At 31.4% G+C, this 27,019-nt stretch overlaps 1 protein-coding gene across 1 annotated transcript in view; it reads right to left on the bottom strand.

Annotated features, from left to right (window-relative positions):
* Positions 1–27,019, bottom strand: part of LOC115213132 (nuclear factor of activated T-cells 5-like) — a 197,460-nt gene that overhangs the window by 8,862 nt on the left and 161,579 nt on the right. The window lies entirely within an intron of this gene.

Raw genomic sequence — 27,019 nt, 5'->3', positions numbered from 1 at the left:
AATCAATAAGGTAATGAGTAACAGCCTATCAGCTAAACAATAATAGAAAAAAAAATTTAATAATAATAAAAATAACCATACTGTTTAGGAGAGTCTTCTTCAAGGAATGAATGTAAAAAAGTTGAAGGATTTTTTTCCATTTGCCCCCAATTTTTTGAGGGATAAAATTTCAAAAAAAGGAATTAAATTCATTAAAAAAATTTCTTTTCAAAGCTTTTGTTTTGGGAAAAAGAAAAAGTAAAAAAAAAAAAGGAAATTGTGAGTTTTCTGAAGTATTTCTGTGTGATTTCTCTCCCAGTGCTCTCTCTCTCTCTCTCACTCTTTCTATTTTTCTCTCATGTTTGTCTATATATATTTTAGTAAATGAACCTTGGTCAATGCAAATAAATTTAAATTAGTGTGAGCAATACATATATGTGTGCGTGCAGTCACATGCACATATGTATGTGTACACTTACACACACACACACTATTTAATGTACATAAGATGGGACAAGCCAAGAAACTTCAAGGCAAAGAGTGAAGTATATGATTCACATACTGTCCATGACTGGCAATGTTGTTACTCAAATTTTCATTGATTAGTTAGATAATATCTTCAAGAGAGACATTTGTGACATAATCCAAATTATTATCAGATGACCAAAATATATGAATATATATATATAGAGGTCTTTTATGAAACCATTTTGGAAAATGTTTACTAACTTCTCTTAGCTGAGTGATAAATTTCCAAGCTAATCTCTCTCTCTCTCCCTCCCTCCCTCCCTTACTCTCTCTAGTATAAGTGTGTGTGGCAGGGGGCTACATTATATATAGGATAGAACTAAAGTTACAGTTACCATGCAGACTTGTTACTGCCTACACTTGTTTAAACCCTGCAACATTTCAACAGAAACTTGTTGAAATGACAATTTCTGTAAGCCTAGGATCAAGTATTTAAATATTTTGGGGAATATATAAGTCTCATCCTCCTCATCATTTTAATGTCCACTTTTCCATGCTGGCAAATGGCAAACAGAATTTGTTGACACAGATTTTCTATGGCTAGATGTCCTACCTGTTGTCTTACCTAACCTATTTCCAAACTAAGTAATACTCCCCCATAGCTGAACATGTCCACACAGAAGATTGAAACAAAAGACATTACTAATATGATGGTTACACTTGTTCAGAACTATTATGTAATGTCAATACAAGAAATACATAGACGTGTGTGTGCTGTACATGTGTGAGCATGTACAGGCACAAGTGTGTCTCCATGGTTAAATAGTTTGCTTCTCAACTATGTGGTTTCAAGTTCAATCCCATTAAATAGCATGGCACCTTGAGCAAGTGTCTTCTATTACAGGCTTGAATCAAACAAAGCCTTGTCAGCAGATTTGGTAGAAGGAAACTGAAAGAAACCTATATATACATACACATAGGTGCATGGGTGTATACGTTTTAGTTCCTCCCTGTTTTCACATTGTACAATAATTGTAAATGAATGTCATGTTCATACAAGTGGTGTCATTCATTTCCATTCTTCTGTAAAAACTTGTTTGGGCATGGAGCAATATCACCTTCTTTGGAAACATGTGAAGACCAACAACAGGAAGGGCATCTGGCCATAGAAAATTCTACCTCAATGAATTCTGTCTAATCCATACACACATGGAAAAGTGGATATTAAAATGGTAATGATGAATGAACAAACGAACAAACAAATGTAGGTATGCACATACATAGGGATAAAAAGTTTTGGGTAGTTTACAGAAAAGTATATTGGTAATAAGGAACAATTCCTTTGTTTCATATGATTAACCTTATTATTACTACCTATCTATCTATCTATCTATCTGTACATACATACATACATATACATACACACATAAATAGATATATATATGTATACATGCATACACATTCATAAATAAAGTCTTTATGAAAGGATTCAATACTTCTAATAGAATCAAATTTATAATAGCTACTGGGCCGAGGCAAGGTGATTTCAAGTTTTGCCTCCAGTTGTTTATTCACTCAGACTGGTTGAATAAACTGTTACAGGTAAAACTTGAAGTCCTATTCAACTCAATATACACACATGCATGCATGCGTGCACACACGTTTTTCTTTTGCATACATACATATCTGTGAATATATTTAATGCATGTACACACACACACAGAGATAATTCTTGGTCATGGAACTTTAAGCAAGATCAAGAAGAAAACTTGGACTATATTGTAATATTCATCTCTCTTTTGATTTTGCGGTTTTTTTTTCTTCTTGTTATTCTCTCTCTCTCTCTCTTACTTCCTTCTCTCTTTCAGGCACAGTGATTCAAAATGAAGTGATTGTTGCTATTTCCTTGCTACCAGGTCAGGCTTGGATGACTGAAGATTTAACAGACACTCCATTTGTTGTATATGTGTACATACAGTTACACAGACAAATTATCTTCTTAATGTACCCTCCCCCCACTCACACGCATATTTTCCCTTGGATGCAAACACCTGCAATCTCTTTCTTTCTCTCTCCCATGCTGTCACTCACACACAAAAAAAAATCATACTTTGCTTGTTATTTGCCACATATATATTAACATAAACACACAAAAGAAAGAATCTTTAAAAAAAAAAAATTATCTAATATTTTCTTGACGTAAATATTCTGCAAAGACTTTCCATTGTTTTCAAGACTTGTTGGGAGGGGAATGAAAAAAAAATTAATTCAGCAAGATAGGGTACAAGGCCATAGCCATAATAGGTGAGAAGAAATGTGACAGATGTAATTATCTCATTTCTCCTTTCCTACAACTATTTCAATTTATTTGCTTCTGAAGCTGACTCTTCTGAACAATATGGAAACCAGAGAAGTTAAAAGAAGATTTTAAGTGTGTGTGAGTGTGCACATATGTGTACAGCTGTGTTAATTATACTTATGTATTGTACATTTGTACAGTACATAAGAATTTATGATGAGAAACCTTTTAATATATGCTCAACACTAATCTTCTGTGTGTATGTGTGTGTGTTTGTGAGGGATAAAGAGGGAGGGAGAAAGAGTGTGTAAAATCTTGTATGCATATGTATAATGAATATATGAAAACCGACAAACATTGATCTATAGTGAACAACCCTAATACCTTTCAAGAATGGTTTGCTTTTGAATGAAATTACATGAATGAAGAAAAAATTGGCTCTGATAGGATTTGAACACAAAATGTAAAAGAACAAAATTAAATAATTTAAGATTGTTTGTCTTGTACTCAACAACTTAAGCCACTCCACAATCATGTATATTTTACTATTCTAACTATTCCAGTGAAGGAACATCTACAGGGATCATTTGATGTGTATTTGAGAAAAGGCAACTAAATCTCTCTGAAGTTACACTCTACTGCTTTAAAAAAGGAAAGGTCAACAACAAAATAGCTACTGGACAAACAATAACAACCAATGACAAGTTTCTAAGTAGTAACTTGAATTGTTCAACATAAGCAGCCAAATTGTCATTATGTTTTGATTAAGTCACTAAAAGTTAAAAGTTACACAATAGCATGCTTCATTATAATAATTATATGGCTTATGTCTTGAAACATTAACTGAAACATTCAGTTAACCACAACAGTGTCAAAGGTCAACTCATGCACACTTGACAAAGGATACTTAATGACAACGCCAATAATAACTTTTAAAAACATTTTGTAATATAATGCTTGCCGTAAACAAACAACCAGTAAGCAAAAGAAACCAATACACAGTTTTTGTGCAACCTGCTGAAGACAGCAGTGATATTTCCCTCAAATCACAGTCTATTGTCTTAAAAAAAAATAATACGGATCAGATAATTTTCTGCCAGATATAGAAAAAAGACAGGATGCTCCAATACCTTTGACTATATAACTGCTCAGTCAAGATTGACATGGGACTAAACAACAACGATCAGGCACTGAAACATTGCATGGTGAGAGAGCCCAATGATCCCTTCTCCAACTTGAAAGTCTGATACAAATTGAGAACAGATGCTGTTAAGAACAAAGATAAGACAAGAAACTTTTGATTCAAATTCGTAGAACTGACATTTTTGCCTGACATTCTTCCAGTGAAGCTCCTCTATTATTAAACATTTTCTAACTGGCATGAAATACCTCAGCTTATAATACTTGCCCAGTGAAAACATTCAGTCTGACTATCACCAATGAGCAGGTGATGTTTGTACATCGAACAACTTGCACCCTGTACATACTGAACCATCCTTTCTCTTCATATATACATTATGGATATATTGTACACACACACTCACTCCCCATATATAATGTTCTTACATAACAACCAAATTACTTTAGTGCCAGACCTTTAAGTCTAATAGTATCAATATCAACAATTATAAATATAAGTAAAAGTAAGAAAACATGACTTCATCAAATTTGCAAGCAAACATCTCTGTTTAATCACACCCACAACACACAATAAATGACCATAAATACTTCAAATACTAAGAGTATATAATTATGTTTTTTTTTGTGTTTCTGTAGTGCATATGCCTGTGTGAAAAAAAAGTACATTGAAAAAATCTTTTTGTTTCTTTTTTTTTTGTATCAAAAATAAAATAAAAAGGACTGATACAGGTTTGCAGTTGAAATATGCTAAGTCTGATGTATGAGTATATTAATATGCAGTAATTGGGATAACAAACCCATATTTATTCTACATACTATGTGGTTTATCGATGCAAATCCTTGACAAGTACAGTCCTCTTAATATGTGGCAGGCAACATACAACCTTCAGAAATGGGTTTGTAATCCCACTTACACCACAATATATGTGTGTGTGTGTGTGTGTGTGTGTGTGTGTGTGTGTGTGTGTGTACATATTATATGTATTTGTGTCAATAGGGGGGAAAATCAAGTGAACAGAGAAACTAGCAAAGGATAGTTGCCAGGGAGTTTAGTATGACTATAAAGTAGAATTGTTTCATTTACTTTACATGAAGCAAGAGAAACTTAAATAAAAACTTAATCTAAATAATTTAATTAGGATCAGATTTGTTTTCTAAGGAGCATAAAATAACTTTTACATAAAAATCTGCAATAAAGAAAAAATAAATCATTCATATAAATTCAAAATATATAAAAATTTATTATAACTAATAAAATAACTGCTCAATAGTTTGCTGAGTGATTAGCTCAAAACTCTTTTGTTTAGTTAAATTTGATCATTCTAAACATGTTTAGTAATCTGTTTTAACATATCGCTTGAAAAGATCTAAGGTCTGAAAATAGAGTTGTTTAGGATATACTGATGTTAAATGTTATAAACAAACAACACTAGTTTCAAAGGAAAAAAAAAACCAACTTAGCAAATATCACCAATTGGAGAAGAAAAAAAAAGTAAATGGTTATTAGACTAAGCTTCTATCTATTAGCAAATGATGTCTCAGATGCCTTTTTCTGTTTATAAGAATAAAAGTGTAAAAGGAAGTTGTCTAGGTCACAACTGGTAGAATTCTTCATATTGATATTAAGTACTAACTGTTGTTTTACTATTGTAATGTTAAATTCAGTCTTCAGTAAGGATGTAATAATAAAAAAAGAGGCTAAATCTTAAAAAAATAATTTGTCTACCTAAAACTTGGGGAAAAATAGCCTGTTACATTCAAAAGAGTTTTGGTAATAACTCAAGCAATGGATCTGAGTGAAAAATTTTTGTCTAATTATATACTGGAAGATATTTTCATTTTAAATACAAATATATTTTGCTTGTTTTGTCATTTATATAGAATGATTTTGGAATTTTTTTTGTAAAGAACAGAAAAAGAAAGTTATAAAAGTGAACCAAAAAAAAATGACATTCAAAGAATTTTTCTATATGAATAATTCTACAATTTGGTAAACAAATCAAAATATTCATAATGAGAATATTAGGAGTGAGATATTTTTTAGTGCGTAGAATGGTTCACAACCTGTCATGCTGCTCTGCCCAGTAGCAGCTCTCAACATGAACTTTGTCCATTAGAGTTAGGAATCAAGGACACTCTGGCAGCACGCTTGTGGCCGGTTGTATAGGCTACATGGAAGATTGCAAACAATTAGCAAACCCCAGCCCCTCAGCGTCAGAAACAAATATATATGTAAAAAAAATATTGTTAAAAAAATAAACAACAATGAACATAACATAAAAATATATATATATATATTTTATATATATATATATATACATACACACACACACATATATATATAAATATATATATGTACATACATATATATATATATATACATATATCACAGTTCTTATAGCATAGAGAAATACAGATAAGCAGGATTTTCAAAACACCCACAGATTAAATGTATTTTTATCAGATTCAAGAGGAAATGATAAGAATCACTATAGAAAAATGATCAAAATAGGAAATGTAGAGTATTTAAAACCTGCTTTCCGTACTATTCCATGCTTTTTGAGGTTTGAAGAACAAAAAATGTTTTTCTTACAGTACCTCCAGTTAGAATTGGAATCCCATGTCCTGCATGAAGCTTCATTTAAACTCAACCTCCTCAGAGCAATGAAGTTTATGGTAATTTGTTCGAATGGAAGCTTTTCAAAGCAAGAGCACGTCAGTTTTACCATCTATTTTCTCATCTGCCATTTTTGAGTGGAATTATATGGGTAAGGGATTTTGGGGTGTTTTCAGAGCATAGCATAACTTATATATTTAAGAAAACAGCAATAACTGAGTCCATCATTTAAATTCTACTTCTCTCATCTCTGGCTTATTTCATTTTATACAGTATAGACAAGTAATTTCTAAATTTTCCACAGGCCATAGTTCCTGGCCAATAAGTATAATATAAACCTTACTTTTGATTACATAACTTCAATAAATAGAAAACTGATATGGTATCAAACCTTTAGACATGTGCATCATTTGTAAAATATAGAAGCATTTGGAAATATTGCAGTTAAATACAGTAGAAATGCACCACTTCTCTTAACACAAAATAAATGAATAAATGCTCAGGCATATCAACATGCAGAAGATACTTGGGATATGATTCCATATTTCTGAACATAAGAAATACCTAGTCTATCTTCTGAAATTTTTAACTAATTACTAAATACTGAATCACTGTCTCAGTCATAACAGATCAAAAGACAAGATCAATACTATCCAATAGCATAGAAAAGCAATATGTTTAAAACCCATTGAGGTGCTCTTAGAGTAAAGTTAGTCCTTTGCTTTGTTTATACAAGATTAGTAAGCAGTGAGTAATCTTTTGGAAATAATTCTGAGTAGCTTGAAGTATGTTTTAGAGATTAACAACATAGAGAAGCAAAGACAAAAAGTTTACAGAAGAGCATGTATAAACTGGCAATTCCAGAGGAGTAAAAGTTATTTATAAATGTAAAGTGCCGAGACAGTTACAATATTTGAGCCAAATATTGAAAGACAGTGGTGAAAATTTCATCTAAATCTGTAATATAGAACATAAAGTTAACAATAGTAAAAGTTTGTAGAAGTTTTTCACTATTTTCATATTCACACTGCCAAGTGGTATGCATAACTTGGTATCATGTTGAATCAAATCACAAGTAACATTTAATTTATTTTAAAAGAGATAAAGCGACCTAGTGTAAAAAAAAATAGTTGAACCTCCAGGAACAGGAGAGTGATTCAGTCAAAAGTAAAGGATGTAATTTTAAAATATGCTCTGCTCCGAAAACAAAATACTACAATTTTGAGTCTTGAACAAGTAAATTTCAATTTGTAATTCAACAATCAAAATTGTTAAATCATTTTTACTTTAACCAAATATACTCACAGTTCACCTGTGATAAAATTTCAAACTATCAAAACACTATGATTTTAGAAAGTCATTAGAATAACTATATCAGTGAAGAGAACTTGAAGGAGTCAAAATAGTTTATGTGGGAATAAGCAGCAACACATTTTTCAGTTACATATTTAGAAATCTCTCTGCATACATAAAGACAGACATAGCTAGTAATATGTGTATAAATATATGTGTGTGTATATATATATATACATACACACATATATATATATATATATATATATATATATATATATATACATACACATATATATATATATATATATATATATATATATATATATATATATACATACACATACATACATGTGTAAATACACACAACATGCTATATACTTGTAGACATGTGTATTTAAATATAAACAATTGTATGTATTATGTACATGTGCATGTCTGTCTATGTATGTGTGTGTGTGTGTATGCATGTGTACTGTATGTATATGAGTGTGTGCATGTGTATTTATATCTATAAAGCAACATGAGTTAACTTATGTGGGCTACCATCACTTTTGTGATCTGTATCTTCAGGACTTGTTTATCTCCACATAGTATAGAAAAACATGAGAATTATTTTATCTTTACAACATTCTATTTCCATCAAAGTGAAAAACTTATCCTCAGCAATAGCAAGTGTTTACCCTTAATTCTAATATTGTAGCCACTGAAAAAACAGACACAATATAATTGCTTGCAAATTTTTAAAGAAACAAAAGGAGTTAAATGTGATTAAGGGAACTTAACCTTTGTCAATGAAGTGGAATAATAGGGATAGAGGTAGAAAATGGTTAGTAAACTAAAAACGAAAGTAGAAATATTCTAGTCAGGTGAGGTTGGTGTTTTCTAGATGTGTAATGTGCTTTTTCAAATGTCTACATTTCCCAAATACCTTTGATCTAGAGCTTAAACACAAGTTTTGTATATGAAGGGTTTTGAGAATTTCATGCAACTAGAACCACATACATGTACAGAAACCTGATATTCCTTCACCTGAAACTACTTTAGATGACTTCACAACCTGAGAACATCACCATCCAAAATGGTCTTGAAGCCATCTAATGAGGTCTCCATTCAGAAGGCTGTAACTTTAAATACTTGTGGTCTCAAACAGATACAATTGATCAATAAAGGAAAGAGTTTGATGAATGGAAGCCATGGTCATATTATGTGTACTACCTCATGTCTGCTAATTGGCATGTGTTGTAAGAGAGCCAAGTAAATCATGTCTTTGCTCTCCGATGTTTAGATGCCAAAAGAGGAAGTTGCAAGGCCTTGTGTCAGAATCTCACAGCTGCTTGCACCATCTAGCATTTAAACCCGCTGTCAAGGTAGGTAACTGCATCTACACTACCTTTTCTCCTGTCTCTTTCAACTTTTCTCCTAACATTAATCACATTATTTTCATCTTTTTTTCTTTTCTATACCAGTCATCCTCTTCTTCCACAGTGACAGACAAAGGGTATTCTCCTTCAATCACATTTAACATCTTCATTTTACTTCAAGTTCAAACAAGTAGAATAATTTTTTGTTTCCTAGTGACAGCAAATACCACAATTAAAGGAAATAACTTGCTTCTTCTGAGGATGAGATGTTCAGCTTGATACAGGTGAAATTTTTTTAAAATTGAGAGAAAAAAAAACATTTCTCCAAAAGATATCGCATACTTTTTATATTATGTGGAAATAAACAGGGCTAAAATTCCAGAACTACAAAACCATTGGTGGCTGAAAAAACATGCTAATTTGTATTACTTTATAAATAAAAACACAGTACTTTTTGAATAGTGTTATGTATTTTTTAAATATGGCATAGTATATATATATACATGCGTGCACACACACACACTTATATGCATATATGTTTGTGGTGTGTGAGTGTATGTGTATGTGTATATATGTGTGCGCACATGAGTGTGCATATCATATTTAATGTATATAAACTGTTGAAAAGTATGATGCTCTGGTAATGTTTTTGTCTGGGAGAAAATGTCTTCATAGACATGTGTTAAAAACATCAGAATGAAGAGAACATCATAGCAGCAGGGACTCATTAGAACAATAGATGTATTTCACTCAAGTTCAAGTTTATTAATGCTGTAGACCCATTTGTCATTTGCTAAGATAAAATTCATGCTTTGATATATAGGAAACTGAATAAACCTAAACTAGTATAGTGGAAAGCTTACTGGGCTGCAAAAAGCTCAATGAAACAGCATTAAATTACATTCACCAACTGTGAATAAGACTAAATGTATATATCCTGCTGAAGGGCATCTATATATGTACATATATATATATATATATATATATATATATATATATATATATATATATATATATATATACACACATATATAATATGTAATAAAACCAAGTAATGATATTTTGAATGCGTTTAATACATATGTTTCAGATCATTGCACTATAGACAAAAAAGGAAATTCATCTTATGCAAGATCTTCCTCAGTTAAGACACTTCAAAACATTAGTTGTGTGTGTGTGTGTGTGTATACATATGTATATATAGTATCTCACAGAAGTATGTACACCCTAAAAAATGGATTCAAGGCTTTATTGTGACATATTGCAGAAAACAATGTTGAAAAGCATCAAGGAACTAGGAAGACATATCATATTCCAACATGATAATGACCCTGAACACACTTCAAAGATGACAACTAAGTTTTTATCAGATAAAGAAGTAAAGGTATTGCCTTGACCTACCATGTCACCTGATTTAAGTCCAACAGAACATCTGTTGGGTGTTTTGAAAAGAAAGATTGAGGAGAAAAAAACCCCCACAATGTAACACAGTTGAAAGTTGAAAGACAGTTGAAAGACATCATTCAGGATGAATGGAGGTTAATTTCATTGGTTATATGCAGAAATTTAGTTGACTCTATACCCAGAAGACTTAATGCAGTCATTTGAAAGCAAGGGTGGTCATACCAAATATTGAATATAACAAAATCTTTTAAGGTGTACATATTTTTGTATCATTTGAAATCTAATATTTGAAAATGTTTCTTGTTTTCTATTCCAAATTTGTAAAATGTTTGCTTGTATAATAGATTTTATTCAGTATAAATTTCATTTGATTTCTTTTGATATTATCAGAGTAATGGCAATTTTACTGAAAATGTTTAGGGGTGTACATACTTCTGTGAGACACTGTATATATATATATATATATATATATATATATATACACACACACACACATATATATGTGTGTGTATATAAACATACACACACACTTTATTTGTGGGTTAACAAGGCAACCAATGGTTTCAAGTGAAGAGATTTTCACAATTATTCAAGCATGCCACATGGATGTGTTGGTACTTATCAACATTTTGGATGAAATCATTGGATGCCTTGATAACCCACAAATAAAGAATATTTATCCACCAATGCAGTGTTGAGCACTCATTCTAACTGTTCAATGCACAAATATAAGTGTTTATATATATATATATATATAACGTATGCATACATATATATGTATATATGAAAATGTGCGTGTGTATATATATATATATATATATATGTTCCAAGTGAAGAGTAAATTATATGATGCTTGTATGCAAAGTGCAGTGCTACAAATTAGTGAGATGTGAGCCCTGAATGTAGAGGATTTGCAAAGGCTAGAAAGAAATGAGATGAGCATACTCTGCTGGATGTGTAATATCAGCATACATGAACAATGTGGTACAAATGACCTGAGAGGAAAGCTGAGAATAAGGGGAAACAGCTGTAGTTTGCAAGAAGGATAACTCTGTTTGCATGAATATGTGATGCATATGGATGATGACATAGGATGGTACTTGTGAAAGAGGAAACCTAAAAAGACATGGGAAAACTGATCTTAAGATACAGAACCTTGTAAAGGAGCTGACAAAGGACCACAATGATTGGCAAAATGTATTGGAGAAACCCACTCTTTTGAGAAAGCATGACAAAGGAAACATTACCAAATAGAGTGGTAGTGGTACTCTGTCTATACTAAACCATTGTTTGTTACTGTTTTCTATTGTCTTGAGTTATTTCTACTGTATTCATCTACTGCTCCCCACCTCTATCACTGTCTTCTTTTCCCAGCTATGTGGATCTGTTATGAAACTTCAGAGTCATAAGGCCAAAGCATAACTCAGTTTTCATGCTATAGAAGTTACTGAGATTACAACACTCCCTGTGAATAGGATGCTAGTCAGCTGCAGAGTAAATTTTCCAGCTATTGCTGGAAATCCTTTACAGCTGAGTGAATTGGAGCAATGTGAAGTGATGTGTTTTGCTGAGCAATTCAAACTATAATAAGTGCAACACCCTGATCAATAGCCCGTGTGTGTGCGCACATGTGCACACACACATAGATGAGTACATTAATGTATGCATAAATATGTGAGCGCACTTCAGTTAGATAAGTATGTACAATATATATATATAATTTCAGCAAAATTTAGATTCAGATGAATATGGTACTTAAGTTAAAGGCACCAGAATTTTGTATGGTATTATCCATATAAATCAAATGAGGTGATTATAATCAAAATAAGCAACAAGTATATCCAAGGTAGAGTAGTACAATTGTTTCATGCTACTTCATTTTATTAAACACTGTAAGTATTACACACTGATGTAATGCTTACATTGTTTAATAAAATGAAGTAGCATGAAACAATTGTACTACTCTATCTTGGATATACTTGTTGCTTATTTGGATATATATATATATATATATATACACACACACACACACATACATACACATATGAACATGTCTATATGTACATTTATACATGTAAGGCAATTTATAACTTTTTTATAACTGTAAAGCTATGAAGGTGGCTCAAGGTTTGATAATTTTTTTTCAAGATTTGTACAATGCACAAAACTCTCAGACTCCAAAGAAACTATGTCTGGCCACTTTAGAGTAAAGAAATCAAAGATAAATTTGTCAGTCAATAAACATTTAATCCATAACTGTTAATCCCACAAAATGTATTTGTTTGAACTAATGAGTAAGAATTAAATGCTTATATCTGTCTGTCTGTCTGTCTGTCTGTCTATCTATCTATCTATCTACCCACCTACCTACCTACCTATCTATCTATCTATCTATCTATCTATCTATCTATATGTATGCTTGTGTGTGTGTGTATATATACATACACACACACACATATACATACATACATATATGCAAAGACACAATTTGTAAGTTTGTGCTGTATATCAAAGTGTCCTCAGTACAACAGTAGAGTGCATATGCAATGTTTATTGATGGTCATTATCTCTATCCATTGTATATGTGTGTGTGTGTGTGTCTGCATTATATATATATAGTATATAATATGTATATACATGTGTACATTATAACAATAATAATTATATATACATATTAAGGAATGCAAGTATACAGAAACAGAAATTAAGCAAACGTATTTGCATATTAGCATATACGAACATATAGGCATGTACATATTTGTGTACATAGAATTGTGTGTGTGTGTGTGTGTGTGTGTGTGTTAGCATGCCATGTATGCAGAGAGTGAAAATGGAGGAATAGATGCATAGATATATAGAGTAAAAGCACTGATCAATATGCTAATAAATCAGATAACACAGAAATGTGGGAATTTTATACAGAGAAATGTGAGACAAAGCAGCAAACCAAATGGCAGTACAATGCTGTGTCCATGCTATAAGTTATGTCAACTAAGCAGTAGTTCTGTATGCACCCCACCACAAATATATGTATAATACATACACACACACACACTCACATATATATGTGTGTATATATATATGTATGTATATATCTCTATATATATATATACATATATATACATACACACACACACATATATATATATACACACACACACATATATATATATACACACACATATATATATATATATGTATATGGGTATATATATATGTGTGTGTTTGTGTTTATATATATATATGTATCGTTGCTATTGTGCAAAAATGTCGTAAGCCCAAAACATTGCTTTTCTAGAAAACAAAAGAATAGTTTCACCATTCCATAGCAAAACTGCTGCACTACACTTTGACAATTTTTGATATCTTGGCATCTGAAGCAGCTGGAGATACGATAGTTTGACCAAAAGAACTGGCTATTGCAGGCAAAAATGAATATTGGAAAAGAAAAACCTGCATTTAACCAAATTTGGACATACGACAGTTTAATATAATAACAACGATATATATATACATATATATACCTATATATGCATATATAGATATATATATGTATATATATATATATACATATATATGTATGTGTGTGTGTGTGTGTGTGTGTGTGTGTGTGTGTGTGTATGCATATATATATATACATATATATACATATATATGCATATATATGTGTTTGTGTGTGTGTGTGTGTGTATAGGAATATATATATATATATATATATATCAGTTGAATAAAGTTAAAACATGGTCTGGTCTTCACATTTTTTATTATGCTATTTTAAAAAAATATAAAGTTTTTTACAATGTTGAAGTATGTTAAACATTAAAAAGAATATTTTTTAATGTTCATAAAGTTCAATTAGCGCTTTCATATGTTCGTAGTGATCATCAGATATTAAAATGTATTTAATTGACAGTTGAGGGCACACATACCAGAGACGTAACCCACTCCTCCCACTTTATCTTATTTTTTTTACAGAAATCCATGTTTACAACAATTTTTTTTTCAGAATCATAATCTCCATATTTTTCTACATATTTCACCAAAAAATTCTGATAAAAGTGAAAAATGAAGAAATGGCGGGGGTGGAAATTGAAATTTTGAAGTTGCAAGTTTTGTCAATTTTTTCCAGAATTGGAATCGTCATAGCTGAAAACGTGGGTTTCCATATAAAATTAAATAAATAAATAAAATAAAGTGGGGGTGAGTGGGTTACATCTCTGCAATCTGCACCCAGTTGAGTTCTTGACAACTGTAGTAAAACAACTGTCTTCCTCCTTTTTGTACCTCTTAGAAGGCTCCAACAAGCTGAATTTTTGGAATATGGTTTTGACCAATCTACATGCAGCTTAAATGTCACAGTTTGCCAGGCGTACTGATATTACTGGCATAGATCCTGCCTGCATTTTAACCAATTAGCTTGCAGTTTACATGTAATGGTTTTATGAGTGAGCAAACATTTTTAACATCATCAAAACAAATTTGCCAACATGAAAGAAAGTGAAAAATTAAAATAAACGCAATAATTAATCAAACACTTATCTTAAGCAAAAGGCAACCACATAACCTAAAGAAACTAGCAAAAGGCAACAATGTAATCTAAAGAAACTATTAACAAAGGAAAAATTCAACATGAACAAACAGGATAAAACATTCACAGTATCCAAGTGTAATGATAACAGATGTGGAATGTGTCAATAAATGCATACTGGTAGATCCATTAGAACAAAAAATGGACAAATTTTCGCAAATGCTGATATGAACTGCAAAAGCAGATATTTGATCTACTTCATTAAATGCCCAAATTGCAAGGAACTATATATTGGCAAGACAGGGAATGCATTATCGGAACGCTTATGAGTCCACAGACAACAAATCTGGAACACTAATGTTCGCCAAATTCGATTGAGTGAACATATAGTAACGTGGTCAGAAAATGTTTCTGTCCAACCCATGCCAACATGGAAAGCGGACGTTAAACAATGACGATGATGATGATGATGATGACAAACTACATGACACAAGTGAAGTTGGGAGAAAGATAAAGCAAAAATGTTTTCTTAAAATGTTCAAGGCTGTTCTGAATGGAAATAACAACAATATAACAACCACTTAATGATGTGGATTAAAAAAAATCTTTAACATATGAATATAAAGAAAGTACAGAAGACCCTCACCAACTGAAATAAAAATGATTGAAACCAACTAAGTTTGCTGACTCATAAAAACCATTACAAGTAAACTGCAAGCTCGTTGGTTAAAATAAAGGCGGGAACTATGCCAGTAATATCGGTATGCCTGGCGAACAGTGACATTTAAATTGCATGTGGATTGGTCAAAACTGTATTCCAAAAATTTGGCTTGTTGAAGCCTTCTAAGAGGTACAAAAAGGAAGAAATCAGTCATTTTACTACAGTTGTCAAGAACTCAACTGCCAGTTAAATACATTTTAACATCTGATGATTACTACGAACATATGAAAGCGCTAATTGAACTTTATGAACATTACAAAACATTTTTTGTAATGTTTAGCACACTACAACATTGTAAAAAAATTTATATTTTTTAAAAATATCATAGTAAAAAATGTGAAAACCAGACCATGTTTTAACTTTATTCAACTGATATACACATTTACATAAATTCAGAATATATATATATATATATATATATATATGCATACATATATGAATACATATATGTATATATATATATATCTATATATATGCATACATATATACGAATACATACATATATACATATATATGCATATGCATGCATGTTGTCCTTAAAGAACCCTTATTTCAAGGACCTTTTGAGCAAGATGGGCTACTCGACCTGAAAAAAATTCTAACAGGGTCCCATCTGCAAAGTCATATGCTGTTTATCTTGATGTATATATATGTGTGTGTTGCGTGTTTGTATGTATATGTGTATATCTATCTATTTATCTATCTATCTATCTATCTATTTATCTATCTACACACACACACATAAAATGTACATATTGCAAGGAATGCAATGCATACCTAAATTACATCACTGAATGCAAAATACAATTCAGATTCTAAATCTTTCATTTTTATGAGGGACATAAAGAGAGTGTACATATGTCTATATGGACCTCACTTCAGTTACATGGCTTTGACTTTTAACATTGCTTGCACTGGCTTAAATACTAAGCATTGCTCAAAATATATGTGTGTGTGAATTTTGTATAATCTTATAATTTTGTATAATTACGTGCATACGAGCACAATGAAAACAAAGTAGTCAAGACAGTTACTTTGAAATGCAGACTTCATTTCCTGCTGTGTGTAACTGTAAGCTGGTGTCTTCTACTCCTGTTACAGACAAACCAATGCCTTGTGAGCAAACTGGCTTGACAGAAAGTTTAAGGAAGGTAATGTGTGTGTGTGTGTGTGTGTGTGTGTAATTTAATGAATACAGGATTTAAATGTAAGCTACTGTTGGTTTCATACTCCAATAGTACAATAATCAGACAAGCGTGAATAACTCACATCCTGTGTTTACTGGAAAATATTTATCTCTTACCTCTTATTGAACGGAGAACTATTTTCATTGATCCTATCAATAATAGAACTAATAGAACAGTACACTATGTGTGTGTGTGCACGCATGTGTGTGTGTGTGTGTATGTGTGCATCTGTGTGATACATGTGTGTGAGTGTGTATGTATGTATGTATAAGCTATTCAAAAAAATAAATAAATAAAAGAGAGATGAGGGCCAAAGTTCAAGAAGCAAGAAAAAGAAAATAAAGGAATGAGAATTGAAAATATTGTCTTTGAAGGGACATTTTGAAGAGTTTGCCAAAGACTGTACAAAAATATGAATATTAAGACAATATTAGCAGCAGTTGTAGTAGTAGTAGTGGTAGTAGTAATGAAAATAATGATAATAATAATAATAATAATAATAATAATAATAATAATAATAATAATAATAGTAATTACAAGAATGATATAAAAGTGTGAAAGCAGAAGTCTTATTGAAAGCTCTATTGATCCCCAAAAGCTGGTGAGTAAAATGTAAGATCAACAGTCGCTCATGCAAATAATTTGAGAATTGGTTTTGGGAAGAATCAAAATTAAAAAAATAAAAGGTGAGTGCAATGAATAGAGAAGTGGGAGAGATAGAGGAAAAAGATGTGAATTATTACCCCAAATTAATGGAATTCCTCGTAAAAAATCCATTTCACATTGGGGATGTCAACTAGAGCAAACAAGTGAAGAACAGAAAAATGCTAGCTAGCATGGCAGAAAGGAACAGGATTGAAGTTTATCTTTTATATTACAAGCTCACACCATATATCTTTGTGTGTGTGTGTGTGTATGGGTATGTCTCTATCTATCTATCTATCAACATACATACACACATACATATATATAGTTAGTTTTAATCAGCAGAAGTTACAAAGTGACTCAAGGGCTGAGAGTTTCATGCATTGTTCTCATATATTTGTATATATGCACACAGACAAACACACAAGAAACAGTGTGTCCAAGTGTTAGAGACAGCTATGTGTTAAGTATTCCCTCTTATCACCCTAAGGATTGATTGATTGATTGTTTTTGTTTTTCTGTGTTCACTATTCAGTAATTCTTATGAAGATACTGTTAGCAAAATTATCCATTTCTTTCAGTTTTCTACAGAGATCTACAGTTCATTGATGAGTAATTTGTTAATTTGCTGAGCTAGGATCAAATCCTTCCATGGGCTATTGACAAGGCAGTATTATAATACGTTCAAATTTTGGTAAAAAACCAGCAGGAAAGAGTAAGGAGATTAAATCAACCCCAGTGCTCAGCTGGTAATTATCTTATTGATCCCAAAAAGATGAAAGGTAAAGTCGACCATGGCGGAATTTCAACTCAGAATATAAAGAGAGATGAAATGCTGCTAAACATTTCACCTGGTGCTAATGATTCTGCCAGCTCACTGCCTTATAATACTTGTAATATTATAAATAGAATGTTAAATGGTTGAGTAGATATGGTGTCAGACTGTTGGCTGAAAGGTTATGGATTCAAATCCATTTGAAGGGTTTCACTGTTTCTGTGAAGAACACTTAATTTTCCAGTGGCTTCCTTTACCTATCACTAGAACTATAAGTATGAAATCATCAAAGAATGTTATCAATTATAGCTATATTTCTGGTAAGGCAGCTGCAGGAGAAATACCTAGCCAAAGATAAATTTCTTTACTTGGCTTTTGTTGATATGGAGAAAGCCTCTGACAGGGTCCCCCGATCCCTGATCTGGTGGCCAATGAGAAAACTAGGGATAGATGAATGGTTAATGAGAGCTGTGCAAACCATGTACCTGTGGCCTATGCCAGTGGGTGTAACCAGCCCATTTATGAGTACCCCTCATTCATTGGACATTAAAGACCTGTTGAGGCAACTGAAATCAGAATCAAAATCGCTGACATGGCCAATGACAGTACCACCTGATTGGCATTTGTGCCAGTGGAACATTAAAAGCACCATCTGACCATGATCATTGCTAGGGCTGCTGATTGGCTCCTGTGCCTGTGGCACATAAAAAGCACCATTCAAGTGTGATTGTTGGCCAGTGGCATGTGAAAAATCAACATTTGAGCATGGTCGTTGCCAGTGCTGCCAGACAGTGCAAATAGCACCATTTGAGCGTGGCCGTTGCCAGAACCGCCTCACTAGCCCTTGTGCTGGTGGCACATAAAAGCACCCACTACATTCTCAGAGTGGTTGGCATTAGGAAGGGCATCCAGCTGTAGAAACTTTGCCGGATCAGATTGGAGCCCCGTGCAGCCTTTTGGCTTGCCAGTCCTCAGTCAAGTCTTCTAACCTATGCCAGCACGGAAAGCAGAGATTAAACGACAATAATGAGGATGATGATGATGACTGGTATCTTATTTGGTGGAAAGATTTTTGTGTTTCATCCACTTGGTGCTACAAAACTGGAACCAAATTGGCTCTTAAAATCCCTTGAGGCCTAGGGGATATTTACATTTTTCAGAGATTTTATTAAAACCATCATAGAGTGAAGAAAGGAGACATATCAATGTATTTGAATTTATGTATTTGTATGTATCTATATTCATAGATATTTATATTGTTGTTGTTGCTTAGTCCCTATGAAAATCTGAGTAAGGATCAATTTGATCAAGGGTATTCTTATGGTGACCACACCATCTCCTTTTCCATGTATTCTATATTTAGGTTTACATTATCTAATATATGCTATCAGTTTTAAAACATTTTGATAGAGAGAGCTGGTTGTCATTTCCAGCAAATCAAATGACGAGTAGTCACTTTGGTAGGAAGATAAGTAGATTGGTGTGTGTATACATATACACAAATAAACCTGTATATATATATACATATATATATATAAAGACATTTTCTATTCCTGAGCGTTATACTAATACATCAGTTTGTTTTGTACACCACCTGTCTTCGTCTTTTGTTTTTTTCGTAAACTCTCCCTATTTATATATATATATATATATGTATATGTACACAGCTCTATTTGTGTTTGTATTTTGGTTTCATCTCTTAAGTCTTGAACAGTTTATAAAAAATGTTTAGTTTTGGTTTGAAATTGTTAATTGAAGAGAAGAAGAGAAGGAGGAAAGAGATCTTGTTAGATAGTTTATCAACCATTTTTAGGCAATATTATTTCATCACCAGATACCTTTTGCTAATAAGCAGCTGATGTGAAGCATGAAGAATAAAGTGTACTGACCAAATCTGCAATGAAATACCTTCAGTGGATTTGAATTGAAAACTCATGCACTGGTAGTCAAACAGCTTATTCAGTCAAACATTTAATCTCCCTATATATGCGGGTATAAAAAGGACTAAATTCTGTATGTATGTGTATGTGTGCACATGAATGTATGTGGCAATAAATTTGTATCTATATTTATGTGCATGTAAAGGGAAACAAAATGAATACATACATGGATATATATGCATATAAAAGTGTACATAAATGTATGTTTTTACATGTGCATGTAAGAGTGAATGTAGATGAATATAAATGAAAGTTGTGTGTGTATATGTGTGTGTGTGTATATATATATATACACACACATGCACATTTACATGTGCATATAAATGTGCATGTAGATGAATATAAATGTAAGTTTGTGTGTGTGTGTGTATATATATATATATATATATATATAAAAGTGAGTACAAGAATATATGAATATCTGTGAACACCTGCATTAGTGTGTGTGTGTGCATGCATACATATGTGTGTTGGCATTGTGTTTAGCTATGTCCTCATCATGTGTTTGATTCACTACTAAACTCTCTTTCATGTAGCATTGAGCAAAGCCTGTTATTAACCAGGTTGCAAGCTAGATACCATGAGGACTAAATAAAGTAAAATTGTTCAAATAGGAAATTGAACTCTACACAGCATCTGCATTAGATTTCAGCTAATGATGCCTGAGCTGATAGTCCAGCACCTTTAACTAGACAACCATTTAAACTCTACTTACATGAATGTGTAAATGTGTGTCTACACACATACATATATATATATATATAATAATTTGAAAGTAATTTCATGAAGATTAGATCATGAAGTGTGGAAATATAATAATATTCACCATGGTAAATGAGAATTATTACATTTCCAAGATTTTAATTTGCATGCTCAATGGAGCCTTCTTTGAATAGATGTAATTCAAATGAGATCTTTTTTTTATATAAGTGTTCCTTATCTGTAGTACTGTGCCATTAATTTTTGTATGGGTATGCTCATGGTGGTGAAAGGTCTATAGAAAAGGATGTTTGTGGATGCATATACATGCATATATATCTGCACATGCAGATCAACAATAGAGAATATGCATCTAGTCAAGTTCCATTATTCAATCAAAATTGGCTAGAAATAAAATGTAAATATGTTTGCATTTACAAAAAAATTCAGACTTCTTATTCAAGTTATCGTTTAAACCTTGATTTATTTAAAATAGACTCAAAGGTAGTGGAAGTTATTGAATAGTAACACAATCGAGACCAGCTGCAGTTATAAAACCATTATAAAAGATATCATATCCAAATGACTTACTACTAATTTCAAGGAAGATAATACAAAGTATACTTGCAAAAAATAAGAGTTATGCTCCCCCAAATAAAACTGCAATGGAAAAGCAATTATATAATCTATTAAAGTAAAGTCAAAGTAATAATAGTAGTAGTAATTACATATCCACAAATCATTACATAAGAATGACTAAAGGAAGTTTCAAAAGTACTACCCCAATTATGCTTCATCTCTAGGTCTTCTGAGCAATATATGGGAATTGAGAAATAAGAGAATTAACAGTTTTAATATTATTCTGGATGTAGTAAACCAAAACAAACTATACACAAATGGTTCATTCTAACATTTTCAACCCCCGTGTTTTAGCAAAGTTTTTATTTTCTTTTTATTTTAAATAAACTCAGAAGTTACAATAATTATTTAAATAAAAGGTCTGAAATTTGAACTAAATACAGACATGCTAAAAAATTTCTCTTAGCTAATTTTCATAAAATGATTGAACCAAACTGATTGCATAATATTCTATTGTTGGTCAGTACCAGTGCACATATATGCATGTACATAAAAACCTGATGCATGACACCATCTTCCAATGACATTTTACCATGCCCAAATGAAAATTGCCAACATGGTGCTTCATTCAAATAAAAGAAAACAAAAATCAATTTTGACTAAAACTGCCTTTCAAAAGAAAACTTTTATTTGAATCACATCCATCTGACAAATGAATTATTTTAACATGACATTTAGTGTCATGAAAATGTATAAAGATTATCTAATATATATATATATATATATATATATATATATATATATATATATATATATATATTACACACAGACACACATGCACATACATATATATAATTTGATGGAATGAAACTCAATGCCCTTGAAGAACTCCTGTACAATCATCAGCTTTTATATATATATATATATATATATATATATATATATATATATATATATATAAAGGTATGACTGTACATAAATTACATTCAAACAAGAGAGAAAAATAGTAAAGTGCAATAATAAATTTGAGACTGAAACATTTATTATTACAATTGAATTTAACCTTTTAGTTCTTCGGATAGTAGTGGGTTAACTGTGAACATACATTTATAAACACATAATGTGAAGTACCAAATGAAATGTCACAAAATATTTGAAAAATAATTTTAAAAGTTGACTGGTTCTGGAAAATGCTTTGAGAGACCTTTCATATAAAATTATGAATGGTGTGATATAATTATTAAAAATGTAAAAGTGAAAAATATATGATTGCAACCACCAATCAAATTTTATGATTATTTTTGAAATATTTTGTGATATTTCATCATATAGAGATGCAATATTACAATGTATATAATTGTATGTTTATTATAACCTATAACTATTTGAAAAAAAGGGAAAATTCAAGGGTAATAGCAGTGAAGTTTCAGATTTTCAGTTTTAATTAAATACATGTTTACATATCTACACTCACTCTCAATTATTTATACTATATATATACACATAATATGTGCATGTCTATATATATATACGTGTGTATGCATGTGCATATGTATGTATATGTTTGTTGTCTGATTGTGTATCTGTACATGCATGTATATGTAAATAGTAGTTATTATAATTAATATTTTCTAAGTAAAAGTTTTAATATAAAGGAGAAGAAAATGTAAAAATTAAGGTCAGACAAGATTAAAGTTCATAGTGTTTTGATAAAGTATTTTTTTTCATTCTGAAAAGCAAAATTTTTACTATACTTTTCTAGATGGACTGGCAGATGAAGAAAGTGATGATGGTAAGATATACAACATGCTGAAATCTAATGGTTTGTCAGACATGGTTCAAGTCACAAAGGTTTTGGTCATTTGGCGATTTAGAAAATGGGGCGACAAAGTGAAATAATACGTTTAAAAAAAATGTTTGGCTCAAGCAATCCTCTGTTTACATATACTATAAAGCTGGTTAACTTTTTCCTTGCACAAGAAATATTTTCTTGTTAGGCTCGAAGCCAATTTTATGAAAGGGGAAGGGTATAGTCGATTGAATCGACCCCCAGTTTATCACTGGTACTTATTTTATCAACCCTAGAAGGATGAAAGGCAAAGTGGACTCTGGTAGGAATTAAACTCAGCACTGTAAAGCACTGCATAGGATACAGCAAACCATTCGACCTGGTACTCTACTTGTCACAGACACCAAAACCGGTCTTTTCAAGTAAATACTAAGACTACTAATTAACAAAATGAGAAAAGAATACCCGAAAATATGTATATACATGTGCTTATATGTATGTATCTATGCTGTTATACATATACATATACACACATATATATATATATATATATATATATATATATATATATTTATATATATATATATACATGTATGTATGTATGTTAGTATGAAAATTCAAAACAAGCTAGAGGCAACATTTTAACATAATCCTTCATTTGTTCAGTGATAGTGGTAAACTCTTACAGAAATTACTTAAACAGAGCTGATGAGAACTAAAACTTTTAAGTTTAACTAGTGTAAGTGGTTAATATACTGAAAATACTGAAGTACTGAAAACAAGTAAATACCTGCTAAAAATGCTTATCTTTCTATCAGTTTCGGATTTGTTTTTATCTTCTTCTCATCAGCATCAAATGTATGGGGCAATATAACAGAAGTTATGAAATATGCCATGTTACTTTCTAATATTTAAAGGAAGTTGGTGACAATTTTTCAGTTTTTAACAAGCACTGTTATCCTTTTCAGGTTCCTTTCTCACCAACATTAGGACGGGTAGATAAAAGAGAGCAATGTTAAAGGGAAATAAGTGAGTAAACCTAAAGGGAAGTAAGTGAATCTTTAATTCTAACCGATACAACCAGCAGCTGTTAGTAGAGGACAGTATTAGAAGAAAATTGAATATGAGAGAAACTGAGGAAATTAGTAACACAAAGAAGATGAAAAGAAATTCCTGAGACAAGAACATATGAAAAAGATACAACAAACACTTCTTTATGCTTGTTGAAGTCTTAAAAGATTGTTGCTAAATATTGTACATGCTTGCATGTTTGCAACACATAGTGAGGACTGAATCCTTTTGGAAGTCCAAAATATAAAGACATTTAATAAATACAGAATTTTACTAAATAATGTTGATAAATACTACAGTCTGGTTTATAGAAGAAAACTACCTAAATTTCAATAGCCACACATTATTAACACTTCATAGAAATCAGAGGGACACCTTGATGCAGCTGTTCAGCCTGCTAGAAATAGCATCCAAATCTTCTTCAAATCATAAACATATACACATTGGATAATGTGTCCCTAAATACACTAAGACCATAGAAAAAAAGATAGGATGGTCAATACTGGAACATTTTTGACCACAGGTCTACTTGGTCAGGACTCCAGGACTCTCTTGGGACTAAACAGTAACAACAATAACTATACTTCTCCATGAAATTTATCTCAGTGAGAGAGCATTTTCCTCTACTCTTTACTTGAAACATACAGTTTCTCCAAAACTTCTGAAACAATGGCTTTCAACATTATGTATAGGGACTACATAATGAATCCATGCATTTAGGATGATTATATTAAGTTAGTAAATTAATGCAATAATATATTTGAAGCTGCAACACAGGAACTAATTGTAGAATACAAAATCGTTTTGGAGCTCACATTTCTAATTTAAAATTCTAAATTAACCAAGTCATCCATTAGTTGTGAATTAATAACATAACATCACATCAGCAATAAGTGGCATATTTAATGGGATTCCTATGATGCAGGTCAGACTACACCTAGTTAAAAACGACTCAACAATTCCACCTATATGAGGCCATATTATTATTATTATGCAGCTCCTTTTGGTGTATATGTTTAATTTATGTTCATGCAATGCAAGTAAAAGTTATAAAGCTGCAGTATTGTTCTATTAAGTTGTTGCTGTGTCCAGATATTTGTTTATATCTCTTGAAAACAGTAGTAAACATGTCAAGGAGAGGGTGTTATGTAGAACAATGCAGGTTCTAGCAGATCAAAGCATAAGTGATCCATTGGTTCCCTTGCTCTACCTAATACCATTTGTGCTAAAAAGTTCTGTAAATCTTAAGCAGAAGTTATAATTCAGGATGACCATGTAAAATAAATTTACACAGTCAAGAGTATGTCAATATTTTCTTTGCTTATCATAAACATAAACATTTTGAAAACTATTTCTTTAAAGTGACAGTAGGTTAAATAGAATTTGGACTAAAATATCCTAAATTATCTTGCCCACTCTTAATACTTAAAAGTGAGAAAAGGTTTTCTTTTCAAATTCCAACATCAAGAAAGGAGAGGACTACAAATAATTTCACTATTTTCTGACTGGTCGAGTCACTATCATCAACTTAGAATGATTTTGTTCTATAATGGTCCTGACCTTGTATAGACATTAATTGCCAACTTAGAATTGTTTAAATAAATTACTACAGAACCAGTTGGCAGTTCATGGCAGTTCAATTGAAGAAGAAAGGGTCCATGAAATCTGGATAATTAAACCACTTATCTATTTTGTGTTTGCTAACACCACTTTATTCAGTACTGGGACAAAGGAGGATCTTTCAAATTCCTTTCGTAGAAAACATGATATAGCCTTAGTGAGTTCTACTGTAATTCTTTAACTTGCCTTTCCCTTTCCTTATACTTCTGGCCTAAGTCTGAAATTTCACTTAAGAGGTTTACTGGATACAGTTAAGGAAAAAAAAAAAAATCTACACTGAAAGTAGGTTTGCTTGAGCCATTTTAGATCTAATGTAATTAGAGCAAGGGACAAAAAGAAAACGTAAGAAAAGAAAATAAACTCAAAACAAAAACCAGCCTATGTCAAGTGCTGTCATGATAAGATTTTATAAGTTAACTATTACAATAGAAATTGCTGAAACTCTCTTGAAATGATGGTATCACTTATCAATGCGACAACACTCAACAAAGTGCCATCCTTAACACTGTAGCTGTATAGTTGGGAAGCTAAACAGGCAGATTGAGCACTTTCATGTTGGTAAGCAAGCAAATTATAAAGTGTGTCAAGGAGAATGCATTAATAACAGCATGCAGAGCAAAGTTTGCGCTGGATGTCTGGAAAAACATTGCTGCACTGCATATACATATGCATATATATGCCTATATATATATATATATATATATATATATATATATATATATATATATATATACACATACATATATATATATAATATATATATATATATATATATATATATATATAATATATATATATATATCACTTGCAGTCCAGATTCTCAAATTTTAGCTATAAATACCAACATGAAAACTCAGGAAAAATTTTCGTATGAAATAGATTATAAAAAATATTTATATTC

Source organism: Octopus sinensis, linkage group LG6 (assembly GCF_006345805.1).
Source record: "Octopus sinensis linkage group LG6, ASM634580v1, whole genome shotgun sequence".
NCBI classification, from domain to species: Eukaryota; Metazoa; Mollusca; class Cephalopoda; order Octopoda; family Octopodidae; genus Octopus; species Octopus sinensis.
The sequence above is the reverse complement of the archived record's forward strand: the minus strand, read 5'-3'. Positions and strand labels throughout refer to the sequence as shown.